This window comes from Dendrobates tinctorius, unplaced genomic scaffold (genome assembly GCF_039654945.1).
Source record: "Dendrobates tinctorius isolate UK_male_01 unplaced genomic scaffold, ASM3965494v1 ptg000228l, whole genome shotgun sequence".
In the NCBI taxonomy this organism is placed as follows: domain Eukaryota; kingdom Metazoa; phylum Chordata; class Amphibia; order Anura; family Dendrobatidae; genus Dendrobates; species Dendrobates tinctorius.
In genome coordinates this window covers 3,089,827-3,106,627 of record NW_027361895.1, presented here as the reverse complement: position 1 = coordinate 3,106,627, position 16,801 = coordinate 3,089,827, and the positions used below count along the sequence as shown (strand labels likewise).

Below are 16,801 nucleotides of genomic sequence, written 5' to 3'. Positions count from 1 at the left end.
ATATCTACTATAATACTGCCCCCTATGTACAAGAATATAACTACTATAATACTGCTCCTATGTACAAGAATATAACTACTATAATACTGCCCCCTATGTACAATAATATAACTACTATAATACTGTGAAGGGTTAAAACAAAAATCAGAGCTGAAGTTTCACTTCTCCATTTCTCTGAAGGTTTCGTTTCTTCATTTTTGTTGCTGTAAGATAAATTTTTGTAATTGGCATGGGCTGTCATAAAACCAGACTGTTCTCATCAGGTGCAAAGATAAGGGGCTGGGGGGGGTGTATTGCTCTGAATATGCCATTATACTGCTTTCTACGCTATCTAGGTATGGACATACAGTCAAGGCCAAAAGTTTTGAGAATGACACAAATATTATATTTTCACATTATCTGCTGCCCTCTGGTTTTTATGTGTGTTTGTCAGATGTTTTTATCACATACAGAAATATAATTGCAACAATATTATGAGTAACAAAAGGTTATATTGACAGTTAGAATGAGTTAATGCAGCAAGTCAATATTTGCAGTGTTGACCCTTCTTCTTCAGGACCTCAGCAATTCTCCCTGGCATGCTCTCAATCAACTTCTGGATCAAATCCTGACTGATAGCAGTCCATTCTTGCAAAATCAATGCTTTTATTTTGTCTGAATTTGAAGGTGTTTGTTTGTCCACTCGTCTCTTGATGATTGATCACAAGTTCTCAATGGGATTAAGATCTGGGGAGTTTCCAGGCCATGGTCCCAAAATCTCTATGTTTTGTTCCCTGAGCCATTTAGTTACCACCTTTGCTTTATGGCAATGTGCTCCATCATGTTGAAAAAGGCATTGTTGATCGCCAAACTGCTCTTGGACGGTTGGGAGAAGTTGCTCTTGGAGGACATTCTGGTACCATTCTTTATTCATGGCTGTGTTTTTAGGCAAGACTGAGAGAGAGCCCATTCTCTTGGCTGAGAAGCAACCCCACACATGAATGGTTTCAGGATGCTTGACAGTTGGCATGAGACAAGACTGGTGGTAGCGCTCACCTGGTCTTCTCCCAATAAGCCGTTTTCCAGATGTCCCAAACAATCGAAAAGGGGATTCATCAGAGAAAATGACTTTACCCCAGTCCTCAGCAGTCCACTCCCTGTACCTCTTGCAGAATATCAGTCTGTCCATGATGTTTTCTCTGGAGAGAAGTGGCTTCTTTGCTGCCCTCCTTGAGACCAGGCCTTGCTCCAAGAGTCTCCGCCTCACAGTGCATGCAGATGCACTCACACCTGCCTGCTGCCATTCCTGAGCGAGCTCTGCACTGCTGGTAGCCCGATCCCGCTGCTGAAACACTTTTAAGAAACGGTCCTGGCGCTTGCTGGTCTTTCTTGGGCACCCTGGAGCCTTTTTGGCAACAAGGGAACCTCTCTCCTTGAAGTTCTTGATGATGCGATAGATTGTTGACTGATGTGCAATCTTTCTAGCTGCGATACTCTTCCCTGTTAGGCCATTTTTGTGCAGTGCAATGATGACTGCATGTGTTTCTTTAGAGATAACCATGGTTAACAGAAGAGAAACAATGATGCCAAGCACCAGCCTCCTTTTAAAGTGTCCAGTGGTGTCATTCTTACTTAATCATGACAGATTGATCTCCAGGCCTGTCCTCATCAACACCCCCACCTGTGTTAATGGAGCAATCACTGAAACGATGTTAGCTGGTCCTTTTAAGGCAGGGCTGCAATGATGTTGAAATGTGTTTTGGGGGATAAAGTTCATTTTCTAGGCAAATATTGACTTTGCAAGTAATTGCTGTTAAGCTGATCACTCTTTATAACATTCTGGAGTATATGCAAATTGCCATTAGAAAAAATGAAGCAGTAGACTTTGTAAAAATTAATATTTGTGTCATTCTCAAAACTTTTGGCCATGACTGTATATGCAGTTCCGGCTTCCTTGCAATATTATCGGCTTATAAAGTGAAATGATGTTATTGGTAGTTGAGAACTTTGCATAATTAAGCAAAATATTATAAAAGAAGTGACTACAATAAACGGGTTACCGATCTCTTTGGATCATCCCATACAGAGACACGTCTCCATTTGGTCATTTGAGTTGCTAGCAACACTCTGTGGAATAATTTGAACATCACTGGCTCAACCGTGAAGGGTTAATTTACTTCTCTCCCTATCAATACTGCCTCCTATGTACAAGAATATAACTACTATAATACTGCCCCTATGTACAAGAATATAACAACTATAATACTGCCCCTATGTACAAGAATATAACTACTATAATACTGCCCCAATGTACAAGAATATAACTACTATAATACTGCCCCCTATGTACAAGAATATAACTACTATAATACTGCCCCCTATGTACAAGAATATAACTACTATAATACTGGCCCCTATGTACAAGAATATAACTACTATAATACTGCCCATATGTACAAGAATATAACTACTATAATACTGCCCCCTATGTACAAGACTATAACTACCATAATACTGCTCCTATGTACAAGAATATAACTACTATAATACTGCCTCCTATGTACAAGAATATAACTACTATAATACTGCTCCTATGTACAAGAATATAACTACTATAATACTGCCCATATGTACAAGAATATAACTACTATAATACTGCCCCCTATGTACAAGACTATAACTACCATAATACTGCTCCTATGTACAAGAATATAACTACTATAATACTGCCTCCTATGTACAAGAATATAACTACTATAATACTGCTCCTATGTACAAGAATATAACTACTATAATACTGCCTCCTATGTACAAGAATATAACTACTACTAGCTGAAGAGCCCGGCACTGCCCGGGCATAGTAACTAACTGTGGTTAGTTATAGCAAATTATAATTATCCTCCATCCCATAGTCCCGTGCCCATATACCCATCATACATATCCACGATCCCATAGGCCCGTGCCCATATACCCATCATACATATTCTCCATCCCATAGTCCCATGCCCATATACCCATCATACATATTCGCCATCCCATAGTTGAGTGCCCATATACCCATCACACATTCTTCATCTCATAGTCCCATGCCTATATACCCATCATACATATCCTCTATGATGACATCAGCGTCGCCATGGCAACCATTGTGACATCATAATGAGGGGTGGGGCTTGATATGCACACACTGTTTCCCCATTATGTAGATAGGGGAATTATGACATCATAATGAGGGGCGGGGCATGATACGCACACACTTTTTCCCCAGTATGTAGATAGGGGCAAAATTGTTTGGTGAATTGGAACACGCAGGGTTAAAATTTCACCTCACAACATAGCTTAGGACGCTCTCGGGGTCCAGACGTGCGACTGTGCCAAATTTTGTGGCTGTAGCTGCGAGGGTGCGGATGCCTATCCCGGACATACACACACACATACATACACACACACATACATACACACACTTGAGCTTTATATAATAGATAATACTGCCTCCTATGTACAAGAATATAGCTACTATAATACTGCTCCCTATGTGCAAAAATATAACTACTATAATACTGCGTCTATGTACAAGACTATAACTACTATAATACTGCCCCTATGTACAAGAATATAACTACTATAATACTGCTCCTATGTACAAGAATATAACTGCTATAATACTGCTCCCTATGTACAAGAATATAACTACTATAATACTGCCCCTATGTACAAGAATATAACTACTATAATACTGCTCCTATGTACAAGAATATAACTACTATAATACTGCCCCTATGTACAAGAATATAACTACTATAATACTGCCCATATGTACAAGAATATAACTACTATAATACTGCCCTCTAGGTACAAGAATATAACTACTATAATACTGCTCCTATGTACAAGAATATAACTACTATAATACTGCCCCCTATGTACAATAAGATAACTACTATAATACTGTGAAGGGTTAAAACTAAAATCAGAGCTGAAGTTTCACTTCTCCATTTCTCTGAAGGTTTCGTTTCTTCATTTTTGTTGCTGTAAGATAAATTTTTGTAATTGGCATGGGCTGTGTCATGTCGGACGCTGTTCACACCACAGCATCCGGCAGGCAGAGGTAGTTCCACCTCCAGCCACTATAGCCTCAGTGGCGCCGGCCTGATCTTCAGGCTCTCGGGGGTTAATCCTGCTGGAGACCAGGTTGGATGGTTAGTCACGCCCACGGTCTTTAAATAGTCATGCTGGCCTATGGGCGTCGCCGATTATAGCTTGTGTTTCATACCAAGTGGTTCCGGTCTGGAGTGGAGGTGTTCAAGAGAGAGAGAGATTCATATCTGGTGTCGTATGATCCGTCGTTATCCTTTCTCCTTCCCATATTTGTGTTTAGTTGTGCCCTGTTCACATTACTGTTTATTCCTGTGTGTGTGCGGCGCAGTGCAGTTTAAGTTCTCCCTGTCTGTCATTATTTGTGTGGGAGCTTTGGTGGTGACTTCTCACTGGGTGGAGGGGTGAAGGGCACCTTAGAGCTGGTATCGCGTCATTTCTGGTGGCCCAAAATCCGGCAGGACGTGGTCTCGTACGTGGCAGCTTGCATCACGTGCGCTAGGGCTAAGTCACCCCGAACCCGTCCTGCTGGCACGCTACAGCCTCTGGGGGTACCCAATAGGCCATGCACAGAAATCTCCATGGATTTTATCACTGACTTGCCAGCCTCGGCAGGGAACACGGTCATCCTGGTGGTGGTTGACCGTTTTTCAAAGATGGCGCATTTTGTGGCGTTGTCCTCTTTGCCCAATGCTAAGACGTTGGCTCAGGTATTTGTGAAGGAGGTGGTCAGACTCCACGGAGTACCGTCTGACATAGTATCTGATAGGGGTACGCAATTTGTGGCGAGGTTTTGGAAAGCTTTTTGCTCAAGGTTGGGGATCAAGTTGTCACATTCATCGGCGTTTCATCCACAGTCTAATGGACAAACTGAGCGCATGAACCAAAATCTAGAACAGTATTTACGATGCTTTGTGTCTGACAACCAGGAGGAGTGGTCTACTTTCCTTCCTCTGGCCGAATTCGCATTAAATAATCACCGCCAAGAGTCATCAGGAGAGTCTCCATTCTTTTGTGTGTACGGTCAACATCCTCAGTTTTGTACCTTACGTCAGGGTGACTCCGGGGGTGTCCCGGAGGAGGATCAGCTAGGAGCCCAATTGTCATCAGTCTGGAGGCGGGTGAAACAGCGTTTGTTGAGCATGAGTGCCAGGTACAAACGGGTGGCTGACAGTAGACGCGTGCCAGGTCCGGACCTGTGTGTGGGTGAATGGGTGTGGTTAGCTACGAAGAACATAAAACTCAAAATCCCTTCTTTAAAACTGGGTCCAAGGTTTATTGGGCCTTTTAGGATTTCTGCCATCATTAACCCAGTAGCTTATCGGTTGGAACTTCCCACGGTGTACAAGATACACAACGTGTTTCACAGGGCTTTATTGAAAAAGGTGGTAGGCTTGGTGGACACGACGCCGATGCCACCTCCAGTCATGGTGGATGGCGAGTTAGAGTTCGAGGTCGCCAAGGTAGTGGACTCTCGAGTAGTACGCCGTACTCTTCAGTATTTGGTGCACTGGCGGGGGTATGGTCCAGAGGAGAGGTCTTGGGTTCCAGCCTCAGACATACATGCGGATCGGCTGGTCAGTTCTTTTCACCGTCGTCATCCGGACAAGCCGGGTCCTATGAGTCTTGAGGGCCCTGGGGTCCCTCGTAGAAGACGGGGTACTGTCATGTCGGACGCTGTTCACACCACAGCATCCGGCAGGCAGAGGTAGTTCCACCTCCAGCCACTATAGCCTCAGTGGCGCCGGCCTGATCTTCAGGATCTCGGGGGTTAATCCTGCTGGAGACCAGGTTGGATGGTTAGTCACGCCCACGGTCTTTAAATAGTCATGCTGGCCTATGGGCGTCGCCGATTATAGCTTGTGTTTCATACCAAGTGGTTCCGGTCTGGAGTGGAGGTGTTCAAGAGAGAGAGAGATTCATATCTGGTGTCGTATGATCCGTCGTTATCCTTTCTCCTTCCCATATTTGTGTTTAGTTGTGCCCTGTTCACATTACTGTTTATTCCTGTGTGTGTGCGGCGCAGTGCAGTTTAAGTTCTCCCTGTCTGTCATTATTTGTGTGGGAGCTTTGGTGGTGACTTCTCACTGGGTGGAGGGTGGAGGGTTAAGTGCAGGGCTGAGCAGGAGATAAGGAAAGGTCGGAGGCTCAGGCATTTGCACCTTCAGCAAAAACCCTGGGTTGAGGGTCAGACAGGGTTTCCCCTAGTAAAGGGACACCACAGGGGCCCCGGGTATTTCAGCCTTAGTTGAACTAAGCCCCCCGTGACATTCTGTCATAAAACCAGACTGTTCTCATCAGGTGCAAAGATAAGGGGCTGGGGGGGGTGTATTGCTCTGAATATGCCATTATACTGCTTTCTACGCTATCTAGGTATGGACATACAGTCAAGGCCAAAAGTTTTGAGAATGACACAAATATTATATTTTCACATTATCTGCTGCCCTCTGGTTTTTATGTGTGTTTGTCAGATGTTTTTATCACATACAGAAATATAATTGCAACAATATTATGAGTAACAAAAGGTTATATTGACAGTTAGAATGAGTTAATGCAGCAAGTCAATATTTGCAGTGTTGACCCTTCTTCTTCAGGACCTCAGCAATTCTCCCTGGCATGCTCTCAATCAACTTCTGGATCAAATCCTGACTGATAGCAGTCCATTCTTGCAAAATCAATGCTTTTATTTTGTCTGAATTTGAAGGTGTTTGTTTGTCCACTCGTCTCTTGATGATTGATCACAAGTTCTCAATGGGATTAAGATCTGGGGAGTTTCCAGGCCATGGTCCCAAAATCTCTATGTTTTGTTCCCTGAGCCATTTAGTTACCACCTTTGCTTTATGGCAATGTGCTCCATCATGTTGAAAAAGGCATTGTTGATCGCCAAACTGCTCTTGGACGGTTGGGAGAAGTTGCTCTTGGAGGACATTCTGGTACCATTCTTTATTCATGGCTGTGTTTTTAGGCAAGACTGAGAGAGAGCCCATTCTCTTGGCTGAGAAGCAACCCCACACATGAATGGTTTCAGGATGCTTGACAGTTGGCATGAGACAAGACTGGTGGTAGCGCTCACCTGGTCTTCTCCCAATAAGCCGTTTTCCAGATGTCCCAAACAATCGAAAAGGGGATTCATCAGAGAAAATGACTTTACCCCAGTCCTCAGCAGTCCACTCCCTGTACCTCTTGCAGAATATCAGTCTGTCCATGATGTTTTCTCTGGAGAGAAGTGGCTTCTTTGCTGCCCTCCTTGAGACCAGGCCTTGCTCCAAGAGTCTCCGCCTCACAGTGCATGCAGATGCACTCACACCTGCCTGCTGCCATTCCTGAGCGAGCTCTGCACTGCTGGTAGCCCGATCCCGCTGCTGAAACACTTTTAAGAAACGGTCCTGGCGCTTGCTGGTCTTTCTTGGGCACCCTGGAGCCTTTTTGGCAACAAGGGAACCTCTCTCCTTGAAGTTCTTGATGATGCGATAGATTGTTGACTGAGGTGCAATCTTTCTAGCTGCGATACTTTTCCCTGTTAGGCCATTTTTGTGCAGTGCAATGATGACTGCATGTGTTTCTTTAGAGATAACCATGGTTAACAGAAGAGAAACAATGATGCCAAGCACCAGCCTCCTTTTAAAGTGTCCAGTGGTGTCATTCTTACTTAATCATGACAGATTGATCTCCAGGCCTGTCCTCATCAACACCCCCACCTGTGTTAATGGAGCAATCACTGAAACGATGTTAGCTGGTCCTTTTAAGGCAGGGCTGCAATGATGTTGAAATGTGTTTTGGGGGATAAAGTTCATTTTCTAGGCAAATATTGACTTTGCAAGTAATTGCTGTTAAGCTGATCACTCTTTATAACATTCTGGAGTATATGCAAATTGCCATTAGAAAAAATGAAGCAGTAGACTTTGTAAAAATTAATATTTGTGTCATTCTCAAAACTTTTGGCCATGACTGTATATGCAGTTCCGGCTTCCTTGCAATATTATCGGCTTATAAAGTGAAATGATGTTATTGGTAGTTGAGAACTTTGCATAATTAAGCAAAATATTATAAAAGAAGTGACTACAATAAACGGGTTACCGATCTCTTTGGATCATCCCATACAGAGACACGTCTCCATTTGGTCATTTGAGTTGCTAGCAACACTCTGTGGAATAATTTGAACATCACTGGCTCAACCGTGAAGGGTTAATTTACTTCTCTCCCTATCAATACTGCCTCCTATGTACAAGAATATAACTACTATAATACTGCCCCTATGTACAAGAATATAACAACTATAATACTGCCCCTATGTACAAGAATATAACTACTATAATACTGCCCCAATGTACAAGAATATAACTACTATAATACTGCCCCCTATGTACAAGAATATAACTACTATAATACTGCCCCCTATGTACAAGAATATAACTACTATAATACTGGCCCCTATGTACAAGAATATAACTACTATAATACTGCCCATATGTACAAGAATATAACTACTATAATACTGCCCCCTATGTACAAGACTATAACTACCATAATACTGCTCCTATGTACAAGAATATAACTACTATAATACTGCCTCCTATGTACAAGAATATAACTACTATAATACTGCTCCTATGTACAAGAATATAACTACTATAATACTGCCTCCTATGTACAAGAATATAACTACTACTAGCTGAAGAGCCCGGCACTGCCCGGGCATAGTAACTAACTGTGGTTAGTTATAGCAAATTATAATTATCCTCCATCCCATAGTCCCGTGCCCATATACCCATCATACATATCCACGATCCCATAGGCCCGTGCCCATATACCCATCATACATTTTCTCCATCCCATAGTCCCATGCCCATATACCCATCATACATATTCGCCATCCCATAGTTGAGTGCCCATATACCCATCACACATTCTTCATCTCATAGTCCCATGCCTATATACCCATCATACATATCCTCTATGATGACATCAGCGTCGCCATGGCAACCATTGTGACATCATAATGAGGGGTGGGGCTTGATATGCACACACTGTTTCCCCATTATGTAGATAGGGGAATTATGACATCATAATGAGGGGCGGGGCATGATACGCACACACTTTTTCCCCAGTATGTAGATAGGGGCAAAATTGTTTGGTGAATTGGAACACGCAGGGTTAAAATTTCACCTCACAACATAGCTTAGGACGCTCTCGGGGTCCAGACGTGCGACTGTGCCAAATTTTGTGGCTGTAGCTGCGAGGGTGCGGATGCCTATCCCGGACATACACACACACATACATACACACACACATACATACACACACTTGAGCTTTATATAATAGATAATACTGCCTCCTATGTACAAGAATATAGCTACTATAATACTGCTCCCTATGTGCAAAAATATAACTACTATAATACTGCGTCTATGTACAAGACTATAACTACTATAATACTGCCCCTATGTACAAGAATATAACTACTATAATACTGCCCTCTAGGTACAAGAATATAACTGCTATAATACTGCCCCCTATGTACAAGAACGTAACTACTATAATACTGCTCCCTATGGACAAGAATATAACTACTATAATACTGCCCCCTATGTACAAGAATATAACTACTATAATACTGCCCCCTATGTACAAGAATATAACTACTATAATACTGCCCCCTATGTACAAGAATATAACTACTATAATACTGCCCCTATGTACAAGAATATATATACAGAATATAAAAATGAGTGTATGTATGTATTATTATTATTATTATTTATATAGCACCATTGATTCCATGGTGCTGCACATGAGAAGGGGTTACATCAAAATACAAATATCACTTACAGTAAACAAACTAACAATGACAGACTGATACAGAGGGAAGAGGACCCTGCCCTTGCAGGCTTACATTCCACAAGATTATGAGGAAGTAGACAGTAGGTCGGGGGTTGCAGTAGCTCCGATAGTGTTAAGGTGGCCGCGTGGTCATTACAGGTTTTAAGCTTTTTTGAAGAGATGGGTTTTCAGGTTCCGTCTCAAGGATCCAAATGTGGTCGATAACCGGACTTGTTGGGGCACAAAATTCCAAAGGATAGGGGATATTCGGGAGAAATCTTGAAGGCAATTGGGTGAGGATTGAATAAGCGTGGAGGAGAGAAGGAGGTATTGGGAGGACTGAAGATTACGTGATGGAAGATACTGAGAGATTAGTTCAGAAATATACAGAGGAGAAAGTTTATGGATGGCTTTGTATGTCAGTGTAAGTAGTTTAAACTGGATATGTGGCGCCCCTGAGGCTCAGTCGCCACAGAGGTACTGCACCTCCTCCTGAGGTGTGGTGCCCCACCATCCAGGTAAGTTGGAGGCTCCTGACCACGCTCCAACACTCGCACCCCACACAACAGAGTAGTTCAGCAAAGCCACATTGCGGCTCTTTGCTTAGAGTGTAGCAGCACACCTTTGGTAGCTCCCTGCTTGGAACACGAAACGTGCTGGTAGGTGGGTGGAGTTGAGAATACATAAAAGAGCGTGAATGTTTAGAATTTCAGTCAGTCAGGAGGTCAGTCAGAGAGAGGAAGCCACTCAGAGAGGAGTGAGGAAAGAAGATCCCTGAGAGAGGGATGGAGGAAGGAGGTGCTGCAGCACACCTCAGTGACCTGGGTCTGCTGGCACGGGAAAGGAAAGAAGGAGAAAGACATTGAACTGAAACCTGATCTTCCATAAGAAAGAAAGACAAGTACAGAACGTAGGAGTAAAAGGGAACACAGAGGACGTGGGTTAGAGGAAGAACCCTGCCTAGAAGTTCTAAGCGCAAGGCCGGGGCCCAGTCCCCGAGGTTGTACGGACACTAATGGTTCTGCAGCAGACACCGGTGGAGTAGTGGGCTGTAAATGCACTACTCCCATCTAAGACTTGGGGGCACAACAGCAACTTGAGCCGGGACTCAGGAGTAAGGAGTCCCCGAAGCAGGCTACAGCTGTCTACCGTACAAGTAGCGTTCTTGGGAACATCTGTCAGGAGGCACTCCAGTGTGACTCAGTACTAGGAGTACTTCACACTTAAAGGCGCTATAGAGGAGACGTTCAGAAAGGCACATGTTGGCGGAGTGTTGGAAGGGAGCATTCCATCTTGCCTGGAGATTGATTGGGTCCCTGACCCGGAGGACATGGCACGGAGGCGGGCACCTGTGTGTACTACAGACTGTGAGTAAAGCTTTGGAACTACAAGCCCTGGTGTCCTCCATTCATTCTTGCGCCAATGCACCCAGAACCGCTACATCTGGGTACCAGCTTCTACACCGCTTGCTCCTCTCCTCTTCCCCTACATCTACACTGCCCTGGGGCTACAGCTCCACCTGTGGGGAGCTTCACCATCTTGGCTGCAACACACCACCAGCCCCAGAGGACCTGCATGCAGTGTCGGCCTAACATCTCACTTGCCGAACACCACATGTGGCGTCATGAACTATTCCATTCACTACATTCTACCATTCAATTTCCCCCATTAATTGGGCGCCCAGGGCCACAGACCAGGTCACCGCTGCTGTGACACATCCCGCCGACACCGGCCCGGTACCGAGTACCCCACAGCCCTGGGAGGGTGACCCAGATACACTGGGAAATTGGGAGCCAGTGAAGGAATTTGCAAAGAGGGGAAGCAGGAGTGTAGCGAGGAAAAAGATTAATTAGTCAGGTAGCAGAGTTAAGGACGGACTGGAGAGGTGCGAGTGTTAAAAGGTAGGTGACAGAGGAGGATGTTGTAGTAGTTGAGGCGGGAGTTGATTAGGGCATGCACAAGCATTTTGGTAGAGTGAGGGTTAAGGAAAGGACGGATTCTGGAAATATTTTTGAACTGGAGGTGACAGGAGTTGGTGAGAGCTTGGATGTGCGGTTTGAAGGACAGGGCAGAGTCAAGGGTTACTCCAAGGCAGCGGATTCCCGGGAAAGGGGAAAGTGTGAATTCATTTATTTCGATACATAGATCAGGTAGGGAAGGTATGCGAGATGGACGAAAGATAATTAGTTCAGATATGTCCACATTGAGCTTGAGGAAGCGAGAGGAGAAGATGGAGAATATGGCTGATAGACACTCTGGGATTCTGGACAGCAGAGAGGTGACATCTGGGCCAGAGAGGTAGATCTGGGTGTCATCAGCATATAGATGGTACTGGAAGCCATAGTACTTTATGAGTTGTCCCAGGCCAAGGGTATAGATTGAGAAGAGAAGGGGTTCTAGGACAGAGCCTTGAGGGACACCAACAGAGAGGGGGCGAGATAAGGAGGTAGTGTGGGAGTAGGAAACGCTAAATGTGCGGTTGGTAAGGTATGAGGAAATCCAGGATAGGGCAAGGTCTTTGACACCAAAAGAAATGAGCATCTGTAATAGGAGGCAGTGGTCAACTGTGTCAAAGGCAGAGGACAGGTCTAGAAGGAGGAGTATAGAGAATTGTCTGTTAGCTTTAGCTGTAAGTCTGTAAGTAAGTCGTTAGTAAGTTTGGTCATGGCAGTCTCAGTGGAATGGTGGGGACGGAAGCCAGATTGTAGGTTGTCGAAGAGTGAGTTAGATGCAAAGTGAGAGGAAAGTTCAGTGTGGACGTATTGCTCAAGGAATTTGGAAGCAAATAGGAGCAAAGATATGGGGCGATAGCTGGACATAGCGCTCGGGTCAAGGGATGGCTTTTTGAGGATAAGTGCGATTGTGGCATATTTGAAAGAAGAGGGGAAGATACCAGAAGTTAGTGATAGGTTGAAGAGATGGGTTAGAGAAGGGATTAGTGTAGTGGTGAGGTTGGGGAGGAGGTGGGATGGGATGGGGTCAAGTTCACAAGTGGTGAGGTGTGATTTGGAGAGAAGATGCGCAAGCTCTTTTTCAGTGATCTTGGAGAGGGAAGTTATGGGTTTAGGGCATTGGTCTGGCATACAAAGGGATTGTGGTGGTCAGACAACAAAGACTTGCTTTGTTTGGTCTATGTATGTGTGTGTGCGTGTGTGTGTATCAAGCCCTGCCCACTCCACATAGCCACACTCACTCCACACACAAAGCCCCGTATAATAAATATCTAATATATATATATATATATATATATATATACAGTCATATGTAAAAGTTTGGGCACCCCTATTAATGTTAACCTTTTTTCTTTATAACAATTTGGGTTTTTGCAACAGCTATTTCAGTTTCATATATCTAATAACTGATGGACTCAGTTATATTTCTGGATTCAATTGAGGTTTATTGTACTAACAGAAAATGTGCAATCTGCATTTAAACAAAATTTGACCAGTGCAAAAGTATGGGCACCCTTATCATTTTCTTGATTTGAACACTCCTAACTACTTTTTACTGACTTCCTGAAGCACTAAATTGGTTTTGTAACCTCATTGAGCTTTGAACTTCATAGCCAGGTGTATCAAATCATGAGAAAAGGTATTTACAGTGGCCACTTGCAAGTAGTTCTCCTATTTGATTCTCCTATGAAGAGTGGCATCATGGGCTCCTCAAAACAACTCTCAAATGATCTGAAAGCAAAGATTATTCAACATAGCTTTTCAGGGGAAGGATACAAAAAGTTGTCTCAGAGATTTAACCTGTCAGTTTCCACTGTGAGGAACATAGTAAGGAAATGGAAGAACACAGGTACAGTTCTTGTTAAGCCCAGAAGTGGCAGGCCAAGAAAAATATCAGAAAGGCAGAGAAGAAGAATGGTGAGAACAGTCAAGGACAATCCACAGACCACCTCCAAAGACCTGCAGCATCATCTTGCTGCAGATGGTGTCACTGTGCATCGGTCAACAATACAGCGCATGCATAACGCCTTTTTGTATGACCAAACAACTCAATCTTTGTTTCATCAGTCCACAGGACCTTCTTCCAAAATGTAACTGGCTTGTCCAAATGTGCTTTTGCATACCTCAGGCGACTCTGTTTGTGGCGTGCTTGCAGAAACGGCTTCTTTCGCATCACTCTCCCATACAGCTTCTCCTTGTGCAAAGTGCGCTGTATTGTTGACCGATGCACAGTGACACCATCTGCAGCAAGATGATGCTGCAGGTCTTTAGAGGTGGTCTGTGGATTGTCCTTGACTGTTCTCACCATTCTTCTTCTCTGCCTTTCTGATATTTTTCTTGGCTGCCACTTCTGGGCTTAACAAGAACTGTACCTGTGTTCTTCCATTTCCTTACTATGGTGCCCCCCAGGAATGCCTGGAGCCGTGGCGCCCCATCCTTCACTTCCAGCGCCAGGTATACCGGCCAGACATTCAAACATATTAATGTGGTGCGGTTTAAATACATAGGTGCAAAGGAGGATCTGCCACAACGCAGGTATGTGGTGAGAGAGCTGCTCTGCGGCCAGATGGGGTTTGTGTTAAATGAGATACTGGCAGTGTCTAATCTTCAAGACAGGCAGGGCTACGAGGTCAGCTTCAAGCTCATGTCTGACCTGGATAGATTCTGGGCCAATTACCCCAAGTTCAGAGATGCTGAGGGCTGGAATAAGTTTGTGTTGGTTCCTATCTCCAGGCTGGACACTGTCACTGTGAATATCACGTTCTGGAATGAGGCCGTTCCTCCACAGGACATCGAGGTGTGGTTCCGGAGACACTGTGACCTCGTCTCTGGACTCACCAAGGTCAGAGATGAGGATGGTATCTGGACAATGGGGTGGAGGGTCTTGGTGAAGCGGCGGAAATATGATCACTGCCCACTTACCCAACTCCTACTTCATTGGGATGGACAAGAGAAGATGTTATTATCCCGGGCAACCCAGAAAGTGCTTCAAGTGTGGTGGGAAAGGTCATCTGGCTAATGCCTGTACTGTGATGAACTGCAGTCTGTGTGGGGCAATCGGCCATGTCACTGCATACTGCCGGGACATCAGGTGCAACCTCTGTGGTAAGATGGGCCACCCTCACAGGGACTGTCCAGATGCCTGGCACAACATTTGAAAAGTCTTCCCTGATGAGGCTGTGATGGCAGGGGCAGAGGCTCAGGAGGATGAGGATGTGGTGGTAGGGGCACATGGGGAGGAGGATTTAATGTCAGGAGAGATGCTGACCAGCTCAGATGCCCACCAGGAGTCCACTCATGTAACACCAGAGAAGCAGGGTGCAGAGAGGAACATGGAGGTCGTCTCTCAGGTCCAGAAGCTTCAGGTAGCCACCCCCCTTCAGCATCACTGTCTGTATCTGATGACTGGAGCATTAATCATAATAAAAGGAAGAAAAAGAACACATCCTCCCGTAAACCTGAGGCAGAATATGACACTGGTCAGAGTGCTAGTAAGAAGGTTCAGAATTCTGCAGGAGTGATGGTTGTGTCCAACAAGTATGGAGTTTTATCTGAGTCTAATGATGACGATTATGAGAAAGAGTTGAGGAAAGTTGATGCTGAGTGTGACAGGGCCATAGAGGACCATCCCCCGCCAAAGCGGAAGCCCTTATCTGTAGACCCTCAGGTAGAGTCTGACATGGACACCAGTGGTGGACAGAACATCTCTGACTCATGATGATGGCTGTTACTCTGCTCCTCCTATATTGTGTTGTGATGGCTGGATTCTCATTGACAGTGACCTCGAGTAATGTGAATAGCATTAAGGTGAGGAGGACGAAACATGCGGTGTATAAAAATCTCACATATCTGGACACAGATTTCATCTTCCTGCAGGAGACACGACTGACATCTCTGGGGCTTATGAGAGAGGCTGAAAGGGAATGGCGATCCGGTCCATCTTTCTGGTCGTTGGCTGTGGCAGCCTCATGAATTGGACAACGTTCCACTGCCAGACCGCTATGACCGCAACAAGTCTCTCCTGATGAACCCACAGAGGGGGAAACGCGTTGAGAGTGGGCGGACTCCATCTGAGTGATCATACTATCGTGTACTTATGGGCATATACTTTACAGCAACTGATGGTCACAGATAAGTACAAAGTTTGGTTGTTTTGATATATGGGTTCACAGTTATGCATAGATGGGCATCTGTATACTGTATCTGCCTGATATCGGTAGTGATATTCAGCAATTGATTGTTTGTATATATTCATTAGTATGTGAACCTGTTACCATATGTGATCCATCTTTGGTGTCTACGGATCTGTTTTGAGGGTATTCTGCTGTTGTCTCGAGTCCAGGATCGAGGCTTTAGTTCATCTTTATGTGTGTATGTCAGCAGATACAGTCATATGTGAAAGTTTGGGCACCCCTATTAATGTTAACCTTTTTTCTGTATAACAATTTTGGTTTTTGCAACAGCTATTTCAGTTTCATATATCTAATAACTGATGGACTCAGTTATATTTCTGGATTCAAATGAGGTTTATTGTACTAACAGAAAATGTGCAATCTGCATTTAAACAAAATTTGACCGTGCAAAAGTATGGGCACCCTTATCATTTTCTTGATTTGAACACTCCTAACTACTTTTTACTGACTTCCTGAAGCACTAAATTGGTTTTGTAACCTCATTGAGCTTTGAACTTCATAGCCAGGTGTATCAAATCATGAGAAAAGGTATTTAAGGTGGCCACTTGCAAGTAGTTCTCCTATTTGATTCTCCTATGAAGAGTGGCATCATGGGCTCCTCAAAACAACTCTCAAATGATCTGAAAACAAAGATTATTCAACATAGCTTTTCAGGGGAAGGATACAAAAAGTTGTCTCAGAGATTTAACCTGTCAGTTTCCACTGTGAGGAACATAGTAAGGAAATGGAAGAACACAGGTACAGTTCTTGTTAAGCCCAGAA

General features: G+C 44.2%; 1 protein-coding gene across 1 annotated transcript in view; it reads right to left on the bottom strand.

The window, feature by feature from the left end:
* The window catches only part of COL5A3 (collagen type V alpha 3 chain), a 379,057-nt gene that overhangs the window by 225,431 nt on the left and 136,825 nt on the right, over positions 1–16,801 (bottom strand). The gene's annotated exons all lie outside the window — the stretch shown is intronic.